Source organism: Macaca mulatta, chromosome 4 (assembly GCF_049350105.2).
Source record: "Macaca mulatta isolate MMU2019108-1 chromosome 4, T2T-MMU8v2.0, whole genome shotgun sequence".
Classification (NCBI taxonomy): Eukaryota; Metazoa; Chordata; class Mammalia; order Primates; family Cercopithecidae; genus Macaca; species Macaca mulatta.
Window position 1 is genome coordinate 55225749 of NC_133409.1, and position 19154 is coordinate 55244902.

A 19154-nucleotide genomic window follows, 5' to 3' on the forward strand; every position below is an offset into this window, starting at 1 on the left:
TATTTGGAAGCCCATAGAGGGCTATGGTGAAAAAGGAAATATCCTCAGATGAAATCTGGAAAGAAGCTTTCTGAGAAACTGCTTAGTGTTCTGTTAATTCATCTCACATAGTTACATCTGTATTTCGTGGATCTCTTTGCTAGCCTTATTTCTGTGGAATCTGAGAACAGATATTTCGGATCCCTGTGGAGACTATAGGGCCAAAGGAAATATCCTCCGATAACAAAGAGAAAGAAGCTTTCTGAGAAACTTCTTTGTGTTCTGTGAAATCATCTCACAGAGTTACAGCATTCTCCTCAAGAAGCTTTTCGCTAAGACAGTTCTTGTGGAATTCGTAAAGTGATATTTGGAAGCCCATAGAGGGCTATGGTGAAAAAGGAAATATCCACAGATGAAATCTGGAAAGAAGCTTTCTGAGAAACTGCTTAGTGTTCTGTTAATGCATCTCACATAGTTACATCTGTATTTCCTGGATCACTTTGCATGCCTTATTTCTGTGGAATCTGAGAACAGATATTTCGGATCCCTTTGAAGACTATAGGGCCAAAGGAAATATCCTCCGATAACAAAGAGAAAGAAGCCTTCTGAGAAACTTCTTTGTGTTCTGTGAAATCATCTCACAGAGTTACAGCTTTCCCCTCAAGAAGCCTTTTCCTAAGTCAGTTCTTGTGGAATTGCAAAGTGATATTTGGAAGCCCATACAGGGCTATGGTGAAAAAGGAAATATCCTCAGAAGAAATCTGGAAAGAAGCTTTCTGAGAAACTCCTTAGTGTTCTGTTAATTCATCTCACAGAGTTACATCTGTATTTCGTGGATCTCTTTGCTAGCCTTATTTCTGTGGAATCTGAGAACAGATATTTCGGATCCCTTTGAAGACTACAGGGCCAAAGGAAATATCCTCCGATAACAAAGAGAAAGAAGCTTTCTGAGAAACTTCTTTGTGGTCTGTGAAATCATCTCCAGAGTTACAGCCTTTCCCTCAAGAAGCCTTTTCCTAAGTCAGTTCTTGTGGAATTGGCAAAGTGATATTTGGAAGCCCATAGAGGGCTACGGTGAAAATGGAAATATCCTCATGAAATCTGTAAAGAAGCTTTCTGAGAAACTGCTTAGTGTTCTGTTAATTCATCTCACAGAGTTATTTCTGTATTTCGTGGATCTCTTTGCTAGACTTATTTCTGTGGAATCTGAGAACAGATATTTCGGATCCCTTTGAAGACTATAGGGCCAAAGGAAATATCCTCCGATAACAAAGAGAAAGAAGCTTTCTGAAAAACTTCTTTGTGTTCTGTGAAATCATCTCACAGAGTTACAGCTTTCCCCTCAAGAAGCCTTTCGCTAAGACAGTTCTTGTGGAATTGGAAAAGTGATATTTGGAAGCCCATAGAGGGCTATGGTGAAAAAGGAAATATCCTCAGATGAAATCTGGAAAGAAGATTTCTGAGAAACTGCTTAGTGTTCTCTTAATTCATCTCACAGAGTTACATCTGTATTTCGTGGATCTCTTTGCTAGCCTTATTTCTGTGGAATCTGAGAACAGATATTTCAGATCCCTTTGGAGACTATAGGGCCAAAGGAAATATCCTCCGATAACAAAGAGAAAGAAGCTTTCTGAGAAACTTCTTTGTGTTCTGTGAAATCATCTCACAGAGTTACAGCATTCCCTTCAAGAAGCCTTTCGCTAAGACAGTTCCTGTGGAATTGGCAAAGTGATATTTGGAAGCCCATAGGGAGCAATGATGAAAAAGTAATTATCCTCAGATGAAATCTGGAAAGAATCTTTCTGAGAAACTGCTTAGTGTTCTGTTAATTCATCTCACAGAATTACATCTGCATTTCGTGGATCTCCTTGCTAGCCTTATTTCTGTGGAATCTGAGAACAGATATTTCAGATCCCTTTGGAGACTATAGGGCCAAAGGAAATATCCTCCGATTACAAAGAGAAAGAAGCTTTCTGAGAAACTTCTTTGTGTTCTGTGAAATCATCTCATAGAGTTACAGCTTTCCCCTCAAGAAGCCTTTCGCTAAGACAGTTCTTGTGGAATTGGCAAAGTGATATTTGGAAGCCCATAGATGGCTATGGTGAAAAAGGAAATATCCTCAGATGAAATCTGGAAAGAAGCTTTCTGAGAAACTGCTCTGTGATGTGTGACTTCCACTCACAGAGTTACATCTGTTTTTCGTGGATCTCTTTGCATGCCTTATTTCTGTGGAATCTGAGAACAGATATTTCGGATCCCTTTGAAGACTACAGGGCCAAAGGAAATATCCTCCGATAACAAAGAGAAAGAAGCTTTCTGAGAAACTTCTTTGTGTTCTGTGAAATCATCTCACAGAGTTACAGCTTTCCCCTCAAGAAGCCTTTCGCTAAGACAGTTCTTGTGGAATTGGCAAGGTGATATTTGGACGCCCGTAGAGGGCTATGGAGAAAAAGGAAATATCCTCAGATGAAATCTGGAAAGAAGCTTTCTGAGAAACTGCTCTGTGATGTGTGACTTCCACTCACAGAGTTACATCTGTATTTCGTGGATCTCTTTGCTGGACTTATTTCTGTGGAATCAGAGAACATATATTTCGGATCCCGTTGAAGATTATAGGGCCAAACGAAATATCCTCCAATAAAAAAGAGAAAGAAGCATTCTGAGAAACTTCTTTGTGTTTTGTGAAGTCATCTCACAGAGTTACAGCTTTCCCCTCAAGAAGCCTTTCGCTAAGACAGTTCTGGTGGAATTGGCAAAGTGATATTTGGAAGCCCATAGAGGGCTACGGTGAAAAAGGAAATATCCTCAGATGAAATCTGGAAAGAAGCTTTCTGAGAAACTGCTCTGTGATGTGTGACTTCCACTCACAGAGTTACATCTGTACTTCGTGGATCTCTTTGCTAGCCTTATTTCTGTGGAATCTGAGAACAGATATTTCGGATCCCATTTGAAGACTATAGGGCCAAAGGAAATATCCTCCGATAACAAAGAGAAAGAAGCTTTCTGAGAAACTTCTTTGTGTTCTGTGAAATCATCTCATAGAGTTACAGCTTTCCCCTCAAGAAGCCTTTCGCTAAGACAGTTCTTGTGGAATTGGAAAAGTGATATTTGGAAGCCCATAGAGGGCTATGGTGAAAGAGGAAATATCCTCAAATGAAATCTGGAAAGAAGCTTTCTGTGAAACTGCTCTGTGATGTGTGACTTCCACTCACAGAGTTACATCTGTATTTCGTGGATCTCTTTGCTAGCCTTATTTCTGTGGAATCTCAGAACAGATGTTTCTCATCCCTTTGAAGACTATAGGGCCAAAGGAAATATCCTCCGATAACAAAGAGAAAGAAGCTTTCTGAGAAACTTCTTTGTGGTCTGTGAAATCGTCTCCAGAGTTACAGCTTTCCCCTCAAGAAGCCTTTCGCTAAGACAGTTCTTGTGGAATTGGCAAAGTGATATTTGGAAGCCCATAGAGGGCTATGGTGAAAAAGGAAATATCCTCAGATGAAATCTGGAAAGAAGCTTTCTGAGAAACTGCTTAGTGTTCTGTTAATTCATCTCACAGAGTTACATCTGTATTTCGTGGATCTCTTTGCTAGCCTTATTTCTGTGGAATCTGAGAACAGATATTTCGGATCCCTTTGGAGACTATAGGGCCAAAGGAAATATCCTCCGATAACAAAGAGAAAGAAGCTTTCTGAGAAACTTCTTTGTGTTCTGTGAAATCATCTCACAGAGTTACAGCTTTCCCCTCAAGAAGCCTTTCGCTAAGAGAGTTCCTGTGGAATTGGCAAAGTGATATTTGGAAGCCCATAGAGAGCAATGATGAAAAAGGAATTATCCTCAGATGAAATCTGGAAAGAATCTTTCTGAGAAACTGCTTAGTGTTCTGTTAATTCATCTCACAGAATTACATCTGCATTTCGTGGATCTCCTTGCTAGCCTTATTTCTGTGGAATCTGAGAACAGATATTTCAGATCCCTTTGGAGACTATAGGGCCAAAGGAAATATCCTCCGATAAAAAAGAGAAAGAAGCTTTCTGAGAAACTTCTTTGTGTTCTGTGAAATCATCTCATAGAGTTACAGCTTTCCCCTCAAGAAGCCTTTCGCTAAGACAGTTCTTGTGGAATTGGCAAAGTGATATTTGGAAGCCCATAGAGGGCTATGGTGAAAGAGGAAATATCCTCAAATGTAATCTGGAAAGAAGCTTTCTGAGAAAATGCTCTGTGATGTGTGACTTCCACTCACAGAGTTACATCTGTTTTTCGTGGATCTCTTTGCATGCCTTATTTCTGTGGAATCTGAGAACAGATATTTCGGATCCCTTTGAAGACTACAGGGCCAAAGGAAATATCCTCCGATAACAAAGAGAAAGAAGCTTTCTGAGAAACTTCTTTGTGGTCTGTGAAATCATCTCACAGAGTTACACCCTTACCCTCAAGAAGCCTTTTCCTAAGTCCGTTCTTGTGGAATTGGCAAAGTGATATTTGGAAGCCCATAGAAGGCTACGGTGAAAATGGAAATATCCTGAGATGAAATCTGGAAAGAAGATTTCTGAGAAACTGCTTAGTGTTCTGTTAATTCATCTCACAGAGTTACATCTGTATTTCGTGGATCTCTTTGCTAGCCTTATTCCTGTGGAATCTGAAAACAGATATTTCGGATCCCTTTGAAGACTCTAGGGCCAAAAGAAATATCCTCCGATAACAAGGAGAAAGAAGCTTTCTGAGAAACTTCTTTGTGTTCTGTGAAATGATCTCAAAGAGTTACAGCTTTCCCCTCAGGAAGTCTTTCGCTAAGACAGTTCTTGTGGAATTGGCAAAGTTATATTTGGAAGCCCCTAGAGGGTTATGGTGAAAAAGGAAATATCCTCAGATGAAATCTGGAAAGAAGCTTTCTCAGAAACTGCTCTATGATGTGTGACTTCCACTCACAGTGTTATATCTGTATGTCGTGGATCTCTTTTCTAGCCTTATTTCTGTGGAATCTGAGAACAGATATTTCGGATCCCTTTGAAGACTACAGGGCCAAAGGAAATATCCTCCGATAACAAAGAGAAACAAGCTTTCTGAGAAACTTCTTTGTGTTCTGTGAAATCATCTCACAGAGTTACAGCTTTCCCCTCAAGAAGCCTTTCGCTAAGACAGTTCTTGTGGAATTGGCAAAGTGATATTTGGAAGCCCATAGCGGGCTATGGTGAAAAAGGAAATATCCTCAGATGAAATCTGGAAAGAAGCTTTCTGAGAAACTGCTTAGTGTTCTGTTAATTCATCTCACAGAGTTACATCTGTATTTCGTGGATCTCTTTGCTAGCCTTATTTCTGTGGAATCTGAGAACAGATATTTCAGATCCCTTTGAAGTCTATAAGGCCAAAGGAAATATCCTCCGATAACAAAGAGAAAGAAGCTTTCTGAGAAACTCCTTTGTGTTCTGTGAAATCATCTCAGAGAGTTACAGCTTTCCCCTCAAGAAGCCTTTCGCTAAGACAGTTCTTGTGCAATTGGCAAAGTGATATTTGGAAGCCCATAGAGGGCTATGGTGAAAAAGGAAATATCCTCAGATGAAATCTGGAAAGAAGCTTTCTGAGAAACTGCTTAGTGTTCTGTTAATTCATCTCACAGAGTTACATCTGAATTTGGTGGATCTCTTTGCTAGCCTTATTTCTGTGGAATCTGAGAACAGATATTTCGGATCCCTTTGAAGACTATAGGGCCAAAGGAAATATCCTCCGATAACAAAGAGAAAGAAGCTTTCTGAGAAACTTCTTTGTGTTGTGTGAAATCATCTCACAGAGTTACAGCTTTCCCCTCAAGAAGCCTTTCGCTAAGACAGTTCTTGTGGAATTGGCAAAGTGATATTTGGAAGCTCATACAGGGCTATGGTGAAAAAGAAAATATCCTCAGATGAAATCTGGAAAGAAGCTTTCTGAGAAACTGCTCTGTGATGTGTGACTTCCACTCACAGAGTTACATCTGTATTTCGTGGATCTCTTGGCTAGCCTTATTCCTGTGGAATCTGAGAACAGATATTTCGGATCCCTTGAAGACTATAGGGCCAAAGGAAATATCCTCCGATAACAAAGAGAAAGAAGCTTTCTGAGAAACTTCTTTGTGTTCTGTGAAGTCATATCACAGAGTTACCCCTTTCCCCTCAAGAAGCCTTTCGCTAAGACAGTTCTTGTGGAATTGGCAAAGTGATATTTGGAAGCCCATAGAGGGCTATGGTGAAAAAGGAAATATCCTCAGATGAAATCTGGAAAGAAGCTTTCTGAGAAACTGCTCTGTGATGTGTGACTTCCACTCACAGGGTTACCCCTGTATTTCGTGGATCACTTGGCTAGCCTTATTTCTGTGGAATCTGAGAACAGATATTTCGGATTCTTGAAGACTATAGGGCCAAAGGAAATATCCTCTGATAACAAAGAGAAAGAAGCTTTCTGAGAAACTTCTTTGTGTTCTGTGAAATCATCTCACAGAGTTACAGCTTTCCCCTCAAGAAGCCTTTCGCTAAGACAGTTCTTGTGGAATTGGCAAAGTGATATTTGGAAGCCCATAGCGGGCTATGGTGAAAAAGGAAATATCCTCAGATGAAATCTGGAAAGAAGCTTTCTGAGAAACTGCTTAGTGTTCTGTTAATTCATCTCACAGAGTTACATCTGTATTTCGTGGATCTCTTTGCTAGCCTTATTTCTGTGGAATCTGAGAACAGATATTTCGGGAACCCTTTGAAGACTATAGGGCCAAAGGAAATATCCTCCGATAACAAAGAGAAAGAAGCTTTCTGAGAAACTTCTTTGTGTTCTGTAAAATCATCTCACAGAGTTACAGCTTTCCCCTCAAGAAGCCTTTCGCTAAGACAGTTCTTGTGGAATTGGCAAAGTGATATTTGGAAGCCCACAGAGGGCTATGTTGAAAAAGGAAATATCCGCAGATGAAATCTGGAAAGAAGTTTTCTGAGAAACTGCTTAGTGTTCTGTTAATTCATCTCACAGAGTTACATCTGTATTTCGTGGATCTCTTTGCTAGCCTTATTTCTGTGTAATCTGAGAACAGATATTTCGGATCCCTTTGAAGACTATAGGGCCAAAGGAAATATCCTCCGATAACAAAGAGAAAGAAGCTTTCTGAGAAACTTCTTTGTGTTCTGTGAAATCATCTCACAGAGTTACAGCTTTCCCCTCAAGAAGCCTTTCGCTAAGACAGTTCTTGTGGAATTGGCAAAGTGATATTTGGAAGCCCGTAGAGGGCTATGGTGAAAAAGGAAATATCCTCAGATGAAATCTGGAAAGAAGCTTTCTGAGAAACTGCTTAGTGTTCTGTTAATTCATCTCACAGAGTTACATCTGTATTTCGTGGATCTCTTTGCTAGCCTTATTTCTGTGGAATCTGAGAACAGATATTTCGGATCCCTGTGGAGACTATAGGGCCAAAGGAAATATCCTCCGATAACAAAGAGAAAGAAGCTTTCTGAGAAACTTCTTTGTGTTCTGTGAAATCACCTCACAGAGTTACAGCTTTCCCCTCAAGAAGCCTTTTCCTAAGTCAGTTCTTGTGGAATTGCAAAGTGATATTTGGAAGCCCATAGAGGGCTATGGTGAAAAAGGAAATATCCTCAGAAGAAATCTGGAAAGAAGCTTTCTGAGAAACTCCTTAGTGTTCTGTTAATTCATCTCACAGAGTTACATCTGTATTTCGTGGATCTCTTTGCTAGCCTTATTTCTGTTGAATCTGAGAACAGATATTTCGGATCCCTTTGAAGACTACAGGGCCAAAGAAAATATCCTCCGATAACAAAGAGAAAGAAGCTTTCTGAGAAACTTCTTTGTGGTCTGTGAAATCATCTCCAGAGTTACAGCCTTTCCCTCAAGAAGCCTTTTCCTAAGTCAGTTCTTGTGGAATTGGCAAAGTGATATTTGGAAGCCCATAGTGGGCTATGGTGAAAATGGAAATATCCTCAGATGAAATCTGGAAAGAAGCTTTCTGAGAAACTGCTTAGTGTTCTCTTAATTCATCTCACAGAGTTACATCTGTATTTCGTGGATCTCTTGGCTAGCCTTATTTCTGTGGAATCTGAGAACAGATATTTCGGATCCCTTTGGAGACTATAGGGCCAAAGGAAATATCCTCCGATAACAAAGAGAAAGAAGCTTTCTGAGAAACTTCTTTGTGTTCTGTGAAATCATCTCACAGAGTTACAGCTTTCCCCTTAAGAAGCCTTTCGCTAAGACAGTTCCTGTGGAATTGGCAAAGTGATATTTGGAAGCCCATAGAGAGCAATGATGAAAAAGGAATTATCCTCAGATGAAATCTGGAAAGAATCTTTCTGAGAAACTGCTTAGTGTTCTGTTAATTCATCTCACAGAATTACATCTGCATTTCGTGGATCTCCTTGCTAGCCTTATTTCTGTGGAATCTGAGAACAGATATTTCAGATCCCTTTGGAGACTATAGGGCCAAAGGAAATATCCTCCGCTAACAAAGAGAAAGAAGCTTTCTGAGAAACTTCTTTGTGTTCTGTGAAATCATCTCATAGAGTTACAGCTTTCCCCTCAAGAAGCCTTTCGCTAACACAGTTCTTGTGGAATTGGCAAAGTGATATTTGGAAGCTCATAGAGGGCTATGGTGAAAGAGGAAATATCCTCAAATGAAATCTGGAAAGAAGCTTTCTGAGAAACTGCTCTGTGATGTGTGACTTCCACTCACAGAGTTACATCTGTTTTTCGTGGATCTCTTTGCATGACTTATTTCTGTGGAATCTGAGAACAGATATTTCGGATCCCTTTGAAGACTACAGGGCCAAAGGAAATATCCTCCGATAACAAAGAGAAAGAAGCTTTCTGAGAAACTTCTTTGTGGTCTGTGAAATCATCTCACAGAGTTACACCCTTACCCTCAAGAAGCCTTTTCCTAAGTCCGTTCTTGTGGAATTGGCAAAGTGATATTTGGAAGCCCATAGAAGGCTACGGTGAAAATGGAAATATCCTCAGATGAAATCTGGAAAGAAGATTTCTGAGAAACTGCTTAGTGTTCTGTTAATTCATCTCACAGAGTTACATCTGTATTTCGTGGATCTCTTTGCTAGCCTTATTCCTGTGGAATCTGAGAACAGATATTTCGGATCCCTTTGAAGACTATAGGGCCAAAGGAAATATCCTCCGATAACAAAGAGAAAGAAGCTTTCTGAGAAACTTCTTTGTGGTCTGTGAAATCATCTCACAGAGTTTCAGCTTTCCCCTCAAGAAGCCTTTCGCTAAGACAGTTCTTGTGGAATTGGCAAAGTGATATTTGGAAGCCCATAGAGGGCTATGGTGAAAAAGGAAATATCCTCAGGTGAAATCTGGAAAGAAGCTTTGTGAGAAACTGCTTAGTGTTCTGTTAATTCATCTCACAGAGTTACATCTGTATTTCGTGGATCTCTTTTCTAGCCTTATTTCTGTGTAATCTGAGAACAGATATTTTGGATCCCTTTGGAGACTATAGGGCCAAAGGAAATATCCTCCGATAACAAAGAGAAAGAAGCTTTCTGAGAAACTTCTTTGTGTTCTGTGAAATCATCTCACAGAGTTACAGCTTTCCCCTCAAGAAGCCTTTCGCTAAGACAGTTCTTGTGGAATTGGCAAAGTGATATTTGGAAGCCCATAGAGGGCTATGGTGAAAAAGGAAATATCCTCAGATGAAATCTGGAAAGAAGCTTTCTGAGAAACTGCTCTGTGATGTGTGACTTCCACTCACAGAGTTACCCCTGTATTTCGTGGATCACTTGGCTAGCCTTATTTCTGTGGAATCTGAGAACAGATATTTCGGATCCCTTGAAGACTATAGGGCCAAAGGAAATATCCTCCGATAACAAAGAGAAAGAAGCTTTCTGAGAAACTTCTTTGTGTTCTGTGAAATCATCTCACAGAGTTACAGCTTTCCCCTCAAGAAGCCTTTCGCTAAGACAGTTCTTGTGGAATTGGCAAAGTGATATTTGGAAGCCCACAGAGGGCTATGTTGAAAAAGGAAATATCCTCAGATGAAATCTGGAAAGAAGCTTTCTGAGAAACTGCTTAGTGTTCTGTTAATTCATCTCACAGAGTTGCATCTGTATTTCGTGGATCTCTTTGCTAGCCTTATTTCTGTGTAATCTGAGAACAGATATTTCGGATCCCTTTGGAGACTATCGGGCCAAAGGAAATATCCTCCGATAACAAAGAGAAAGAAGCTTTCTGAGAAACTTCTTTGTGTTCTGTGAAATCATCTCACAGAGTTACAGCTTTCCCCTCAAGAAGCCTTTCGCTAAGACAGTTCTTGTGGAATTGGCAAAGTGATATTTGGAAGCCCATAGAGGGCTATGGTGAAAAAGGAAATATCCTCAGATGAAATCTGGAAAGAAGCTTTCTGAGAAACTGCTTAGTGTTCTCTTAATTGATCTCACAGAGTTACATCTGTATTTCGTGGATCTCTTTGCTAGCCTTATTTCTTTGGAATCTGAGAACAGATATTTCGGATCCCTTTGAAGACTATAGGGCCAAAGGAAATATCCTCCGATAACAAAGAGAAAGAAGCTTTCTGAGAAACTTCTTTGTGTTCTGTGAAATCATCTCACAGAGTTACAGCTTTCCCCTCAAGAAGCCTTTCGCTAAGACAGTTCTTGTGGAATTGGCAAAGTGATATTTGGAAGCCCTTAGAGTGCTATGGTGAAAAAGGAAATATCCTCAGATGAAATCTGGAAAGAAGCTTTCTGAGAAACTGCTTAGTGTTCTGTTAATTCATCTCACAGAGTTACATCTGTATTTCGTGGATCTCTTTGCTAGCCTTATTTTTGTGGAATCTGAGAACAATTATTTCGGATCCCTTTGAAGACTCTAGGGCCAAAGGAAATATCCTCCGATAACAAAGAGAAAGAAGCTGTCTGAGAAACTTCTTTGTGTTCTGTGAAATCATCTCACAGAGTTACAGCTTTCCCCTCAAGAAGCCTTTCGCTAAGACAGTTCTTGTGGAATTGGCAAAGTGATATTTGGAAGCCCATAGAGGGCTATGGTTAAAAAGGAAATATCCTCCGACGAAATCTGGAAAGAAGCTTTTTGAGAAACTGCTCTGTGATGTGTGACTTCCACTCACAGAGTTACATCTGTATTTCGTGGATCTCTTTGCTAGCCTTATTTTTGTGGAATCTGAGAACAATTATTTCGGATCCCTTTGAAGACTCTAGGGCCAAAGGAAATATCCTCCGATAACAAAGAGAAAGAAGCTGTCTGAGAAACTTCTTTGTGTTCTGTGAAATCATCTCACAGAGTTACAGCTTTCCCCTCAGGAAGTCTTTCGCTAAGACAGTTCTTGTGGAATTGGCAAAGTGATATTTGGAAGCCCATAGAGGGCTATGGTGAAAAAGGAAATATCCTCAGATGAAATCTGGAAAGAAGTTTTCTGAGAAACTGCTCTATGATGTGTGACTTCCACTCACAGTGTTATATCTGTATTTCGTGGATCTCTTTTCTAGCCTTATTTCTGTGTAATCTGAGAACAGATATTTTGGATCCCTTTGAAGACTATAGGGCCAAAGGAAATATCCTCCGATAACAAAGAGAAAGAAGCTTTCTGAGAATCTTCTTTGTGTTCTGTGAAATCATCTCACAGAGTTACAGCTTTCCCCTCAAGAAGCCTTTCGCTAAGACAGTTCTTGTGGAATTGGCAAAGTGATATTTGGAAGCCCATAGAGGGCTATGGTGAAAAAGGAAATATCCTCAGATGAAATCTGGAAAGAAGCTTTCTGAGAAACTGCTCTGTGATGTGTGACTTCCACTCACAGAGTTACTTCTGTATTTCGTGGATCTCTTGGCTAGCCTTATTCCTGTGGAATCTGAGAACAGATATTTCGGATCCCTAGAAGACTATAGGGCCAAAGGAAATATCCTCCGATAACAAAGAGAAAGAAGCTTTCTGAGAAACTTCTTTGTGTTCTGTGAAGTCATCTCACAGAGTTACCCCTTTCCCCTCAAGAAGCCTTTCGCTAAGACAGTTCTTGTGGAATTGCAAAGTGATATTTGGAAGCCCATAGAGGGCTATGGTGAAAAAGGAAATATCCTCAGAAGAAATCTGGAAAGAAGCTTTCTGAGAAACTCCTTAGTGTTCTGTTAATTCATCTCACAGAGTTACATCTGTATTTCGTGGATCTCTTTGCTAGCCTTATTTCTGTGGAATCTGAGAACAGATATTTCGGATCCCTTTGAAGACTACAGGGCCAAAGAAAATATACTCCGATAACAAAGAGAAAGAAGCTTTCTGAGAAACTTCTTTGTGGTCTGTGAAATCATCTCACAGAGTTACAGCCTTTCCCTCAAGAAGCCTTTTCCTAAGTCAGTTCTTGTGGAATTGGCAAAGTGATATTTGGAAGCCCATAGAGGGCTATGGTGAAAATGGAAATATCCTCATGAAATCTGGAAAGAAGCTTTCTGAGAAACTGCTTAGTATTCTGTTAATTCATCTCACAGAGTTATTTCTGTATTTCGTGGATCTCTTTGCTAGCCTTATTTCTCTGGAATCTGAGAACAGATATTTCGGATCCCTTTGAAGACTATAGGGCCAAAGGAAATATCCTCCGATAACAAAGAGAAAGAAGCTTTCTGAGAAACTTCTTTGTGTTCTGTGAAATCATCTCACAGAGTTACAGCTTTCCCCCCAGAAGCCTTTCGCTAAGACAGTTCTTGTGGAATTGGAAAAGTGATATTTGGAAGCCCATAGAGGGCTGTGGTGAAAAAGGAAATATCCTCAGATGAAATCTGGAAAGAAGCTTTCTGAGAAACTGCTTAGTGTTCTCTTAATTCATCTCACAGAGTTATATCTGTATTTCGTGGATCTCTTTGCTCGCCTTATTTCTGTGGAATCTGAGAACAGATATTTCGGATCCCTTTGGAGACTATAGGGCCAAAGGAAATATCCTCCGATAACAAAGAGAAAGAAGCTTTCTGAGAAACTTCTTTGTGTTCTGTGAAATCATCTCACAGAGTTACAGCTTTCCCCTCAAGAAGCCTTTCGCTAAGACAGTTCCTGTGGAATTGGCAAAGTGATATTTGGAAGCCCATAGAGAGCAATGATGAAAAAGGAATTATCCTCAAATGAAATCTGGAAAGAAGCTTTCTGAGAAACTGCTCTGTGATGTGTGACTTCCACTCACAGAGTTACATCTGTTTTTCGTGGATCTCTTTGCATGCCTTTTTTCTGTGGAATCTGAGAACAGATATTTCGGATCCCTTTGAAGACTACAGGGCCAAAGGAAATATCCTCCGATAACAAAGAGAAAGAAGCTTTCTGAGAAACTTCTTTGTGTTCTGTGAAATCATCTCACAGAGTTACAGCATTCTCCTCAAGAAGCTTTTCGCTAAGACAGTTCTTGTGGAATTCGTAAAGTGATATTTGGAAGCCCATAGAGGGCTATGGTGAAAAAGGAAATATCCACAGATGAAATCTGGAAAGAAGCTTTCTGAGAAACTGCTTAGTGTTCTGTTAATGCATCTCACATAGTTACATCTGTATTTCCTGGATCACTTTGCATGCCTTATTTCTGTGGAATCTGAGAACAGATATTTCGGATCCCTTTGAAGACTATAGGGCCAAAGGAAATATCCTCCGATAACAAAGAGAAAGAAGCCTTCTGAGAAACTTCTTTGTGTTCTGTGAAATCATCTCACAGAGTTACAGCTTTCCCCTCAAGAAGCCTTTTCCTAAGTCAGTTCTTGTGGAATTGCAAAGTGATATTTGGAAGCCCATACAGGGCTATGGTGAAAAAGGAAATATCCTCAGATGAAATCTGGAAAGAAGCTTTCTGAGAAACTGCTTAGTGTTCTCTTAATTCATCTCACAGAGTTACATCTGTATTTCGTGGATCTCTTGGCTAGCCTTATTTCTGTGGAATCTGAGAACAGATATTTCGGATCCCTTTGGAGACTATAGGGCCAAAGGAAATATCCTCCGATAACAAAGAGAAAGAAGCTTTCTGAGAAACTTCTTTGTGTTCTGTGAAATCATCTCACAGAGTTACAGCTTTCCCCTTAAGAAGCCTTTCGCTAAGACAGTTCCTGTGGAATTGGCAAAGTGATATTTGGAAGCCCATAGAGAGCAATGATGAAAAAGGAATTATCCTCAGATGAAATCTGGAAAGAATCTTTCTGAGAAACTGCTTAGTGTTCTGTTAATTCATCTCACAGAATTACATCTGCATTTCGTGGATCTCCTTGCTAGCCTTATTTCTGTGGAATCTGAGAACAGATATTTCAGATCCCTTTGGAGACTATAGGGCCAAAGGAAATATCCTCCGCTAACAAAGAGAAAGAAGCTTTCTGAGAAACTTCTTTGTGTTCTGTGAAATCATCTCATAGAGTTACAGCTTTCCCCTCAAGAAGCCTTTCGCTAACACAGTTCTTGTGGAATTGGCAAAGTGATATTTGGAAGCTCATAGAGGGCTATGGTGAAAGAGGAAATATCCTCAAATGAAATCTGGAAAGAAGCTTTCTGAGAAACTGCTCTGTGATGTGTGACTTCCACTCACAGAGTTACATCTGTTTTTCGTGGATCTCTTTGCATGACTTATTTCTGTGGAATCTGAGAACAGATATTTCGGATCCCTTTGAAGACTACAGGGCCAAAGGAAATATCCTCCGATAACAAAGAGAAAGAAGCTTTCTGAGAAACTTCTTTGTGGTCTGTGAAATCATCTCACAGAGTTACACCCTTACCCTCAAGAAGCCTTTTCCTAAGTCCGTTCTTGTGGAATTGGCAAAGTGATATTTGGAAGCCCATAGAAGGCTACGGTGAAAATGGAAATATCCTCAGATGAAATCTGGAAAGAAGATTTCTGAGAAACTGCTTAGTGTTCTGTTAATTCATCTCACAGAGTTACATCTGTATTTCGTGGATCTCTTTGCTAGCCTTATTCCTGTGGAATCTGAGAACAGATATTTCGGATCCCTTTGAAGACTATAGGGCCAAAGGAAATATCCTCCGATAACAAAGAGAAAGAAGCTTTCTGAGAAACTTCTTTGTGGTCTGTGAAATCATCTCACAGAGTTTCAGCTTTCCCCTCAAGAAGCCTTTCGCTAAGACAGTTCTTGTGGAATTGGCAAAGTGATATTTGGAAGCCCATAGAGGGCTATGGTGAAAAAGGAAATATCCTCAGGTGAAATCTGGAAAGAAGCTTTGTGAGAAACTGCTTAGTGTTCTGTTAATTCATCTCACAGAGTTACATCTGTATTTCGTGGATCTCTTTTCTAGCCTTATTTCTGTGTAATCTGAGAACAGATATTTTGGATCCCTTTGGAGACTATAGGGCCAAAGGAAATATCCTCCGATAACAAAGAGAAAGAAGCTTTCTGAGAAACTTCTTTGTGTTCTGTGAAATCATCTCACAGAGTTACAGCTTTCCCCTCAAGAAGCCTTTCGCTAAGACAGTTCTTGTGGAATTGGCAAAGTGATATTTGGAAGCCCATAGAGGGCTATGGTGAAAAAGGAAATATCCTCAGATGAAATCTGGAAAGAAGCTTTCTGAGAAACTGCTCTGTGATGTGTGACTTCCACTCACAGAGTTACCCCTGTATTTCGTGGATCACTTGGCTAGCCTTATTTCTGTGGAATCTGAGAACAGATATTTCGGATCCCTTGAAGACTATAGGGCCAAAGGAAATATCCTCCGATAACAAAGAGAAAGAAGCTTTCTGAGAAACTTCTTTGTGTTCTGTGAAATCATCTCACAGAGTTACAGCTTTCCCCTCAAGAAGCCTTTCGCTAAGACAGTTCTTGTGGAATTGGCAAAGTGATATTTGGAAGCCCACAGAGGGCTATGTTGAAAAAGGAAATATCCTCAGATGAAATCTGGAAAGAAGCTTTCTGAGAAACTGCTTAGTGTTCTGTTAATTCATCTCACAGAGTTGCATCTGTATTTCGTGGATCTCTTTGCTAGCCTTATTTCTGTGTAATCTGAGAACAGATATTTCGGATCCCTTTGGAGACTATCGGGCCAAAGGAAATATCCTCCGATAACAAAGAGAAAGAAGCTTTCTGAGAAACTTCTTTGTGTTCTGTGAAATCATCTCACAGAGTTACAGCTTTCCCCTCAAGAAGCCTTTCGCTAAGACAGTTCTTGTGGAATTGGCAAAGTGATATTTGGAAGCCCATAGAGGGCTATGGTGAAAAAGGAAATATCCTCAGATGAAATCTGGAAAGAAGCTTTCTGAGAAACTGCTTAGTGTTCTCTTAATTGATCTCACAGAGTTACATCTGTATTTCGTGGATCTCTTTGCTAGCCTTATTTCTGTGGAATCTGAGAACAGATATTTCGGATCCCTTTGAAGACTATAGGGCCAAAGGAAATATCCTCCGATAACAAAGAGAAAGAAGCTTTCTGAGAAACTTCTTTGTGTTCTGTGAAATCATCTCACAGAGTTACAGCTTTCCCCTCAAGAAGCCTTTCGCTAAGACAGTTCTTGTGGAATTGGCAAAGTGATATTTGGAAGCCCTTAGAGTGCTATGGTGAAAAAGGAAATATCCTCAGATGAAATCTGGAAAGAAGCTTTCTGAGAAACTGCTTAGTGTTCTGTTAATTCATCTCACAGAGTTACATCTGTATTTCGTGGATCTCTTTGCTAGCCTTATTTTTGTGGAATCTGAGAACAATTATTTCGGATCCCTTTGAAGACTCTAGGGCCAAAGGAAATATCCTCCGATAACAAAGAGAAAGAAGCTGTCTGAGAAACTTCTTTGTGTTCTGTGAAATCATCTCACAGAGTTACAGCTTTCCCCTCAAGAAGCCTTTCGCTAAGACAGTTCTTGTGGAATTGGCAAAGTGATATTTGGAAGCCCATAGAGGGCTATGGTTAAAAAGGAAATATCCTCCGACGAAATCTGGAAAGAAGCTTTTTGAGAAACTGCTCTGTGATGTGTGACTTCCACTCACAGAGTTACATCTGTATTTCGTGGATCTCTTTGCTAGCCTTATTTTTGTGGAATCTGAGAACAATTATTTCGGATCCCTTTGAAGACTCTAGGGCCAAAGGAAATATCCTCCGATAACAAAGAGAAAGAAGCTGTCTGAGAAACTTCTTTGTGTTCTGTGAAATCATCTCACAGAGTTACAGCTTTCCCCTCAGGAAGTCTTTCGCTAAGACAGTTCTTGTGGAATTGGCAAAGTGATATTTGGAAGCCCATAGAGGGCTATGGTGAAAAAGGAAATATCCTCAGATGAAATCTGGAAAGAAGTTTTCTGAGAAACTGCTCTATGATGTGTGACTTCCACTCACAGTGTTATATCTGTATTTCGTGGATCTCTTTTCTAGCCTTATTTCTGTGTAATCTGAGAACAGATATTTTGGATCCCTTTGAAGACTATAGGGCCAAAGGAAATATCCTCCGATAACAAAGAGAAAGAAGCTTTCTGAGAATCTTCTTTGTGTTCTGTGAAATCATCTCACAGAGTTACAGCTTTCCCCTCAAGAAGCCTTTCGCTAAGACAGTTCTTGTGGAATTGGCAAAGTGATATTTGGAAGCCCATAGAGGGCTATGGTGAAAAAGGAAATATCCTCAGATGAAATCTGGAAAGAAGCTTTCTGAGAAACTGCTCTGTGATGTGTGACTTCCACTCACAGAGTTACTTCTGTATTTCGTGGATCTCTTGGCTAGCCTTATTCCTGTGGAATCTGAGAACAGATATTTCGGATCCCTAGAAGACTATAGGGCCAAAGGAAATATCCTCCGATAACAAAGAGAAAGAAGCTTTCTGAGAAACTTCTTTGTGTTCTGTGAAGTCATCTCACAGAGTTACCCCTTTCCCCTCAAGAAGCCTTTCGCTAAGACAGTTCTTGTGGAATTGCAAAGTGATATTTGGAAGCCCATAGAGGGCTATGGTGAAAAAGGAAATATCCTCAGAAGAAATCTGGAAAGAAGCTTTCTGAGAAACTCCTTAGTGTTCTGTTAATTCATCTCACAGAGTTACATCTGTATTTCGTGGATCTCTTTGCTAGCCTTATTTCTGTGGAATCTGAGAACAGATATTTCGGATCCCTTTGAAGACTACAGGGCCAAAGAAAATATACTCCGATAACAAAGAGAAAGAAGCTTTCTGAGAAACTTCTTTGTGGTCTGTGAAATCATCTCACAGAGTTACAGCCTTTCCCTCAAGAAGCCTTTTCCTAAGTCAGTTCTTGTGGAATTGGCAAAGTGATATTTGGAAGCCCATAGAGGGCTATGGTGAAAATGGAAATATCCTCATGAAATCTGGAAAGAAGCTTTCTGAGAAACTGCTTAGTATTCTGTTAATTCATCTCACAGAGTTATTTCTGTATTTCGTGGATCTCTTTGCTAGCCTTATTTCTCTGGAATCTGAGAACAGATATTTCGGATCCCTTTGAAGACTATAGGGCCAAAGGAAATATCCTCCGATAACAAAGAGAAAGAAGCTTTCTGAGAAACTTCTTTGTGTTCTGTGAAATCATCTCACAGAGTTACAGCTTTCCCCCCAGAAGCCTTTCGCTAAGACAGTTCTTGTGGAATTGGAAAAGTGATATTTGGAAGCCCATAGAGGGCTGTGGTGAAAAAGGAAATATCCTCAGATGAAATCTGGAAAGAAGCTTTCTGAGAAACTGCTTAGTGTTCTCTTAATTCATCTCACAGAGTTATATCTGTATTTCGTGGATCTCTTTGCTCGCCTTATTTCTGTGGAATCTGAGAACAGATATTTCGGATCCCTTTGGAGACTATAGGGCCAAAGGAAATATCCTCCGATAACAAAGAGAAAGAAGCTTTCTGAGAAACTTCTTTGTGTTCTGTGAAATCATCTCACAGAGTTACAGCTTTCCCCTCAAGAAGCCTTTCGCTAAGACAGTTCCTGTGGAATTGGCAAAGTGATATTTGGAAGCCCATAGAGAGCAATGATGAAAAAGGAATTATCCTCAAATGAAATCTGGAAAGAAGCTTTCTGAGAAACTGCTCTGTGATGTGTGACTTCCACTCACAGAGTTACATCTGTTTTTCGTGGATCTCTTTGCATGCCTTTTTTCTGTGGAATCTGAGAACAGATATTTCGGATCCCTTTGAAGACTACAGGGCCAAAGGAAATATCCTCCGATAACAAAGAGAAAGAAGCTCTCTGAGAAACTTCTTTGTGTTCTGTGAAATCATCTCACAGAGTTACAGCATTCTCCTCAAGAAGCTTTTC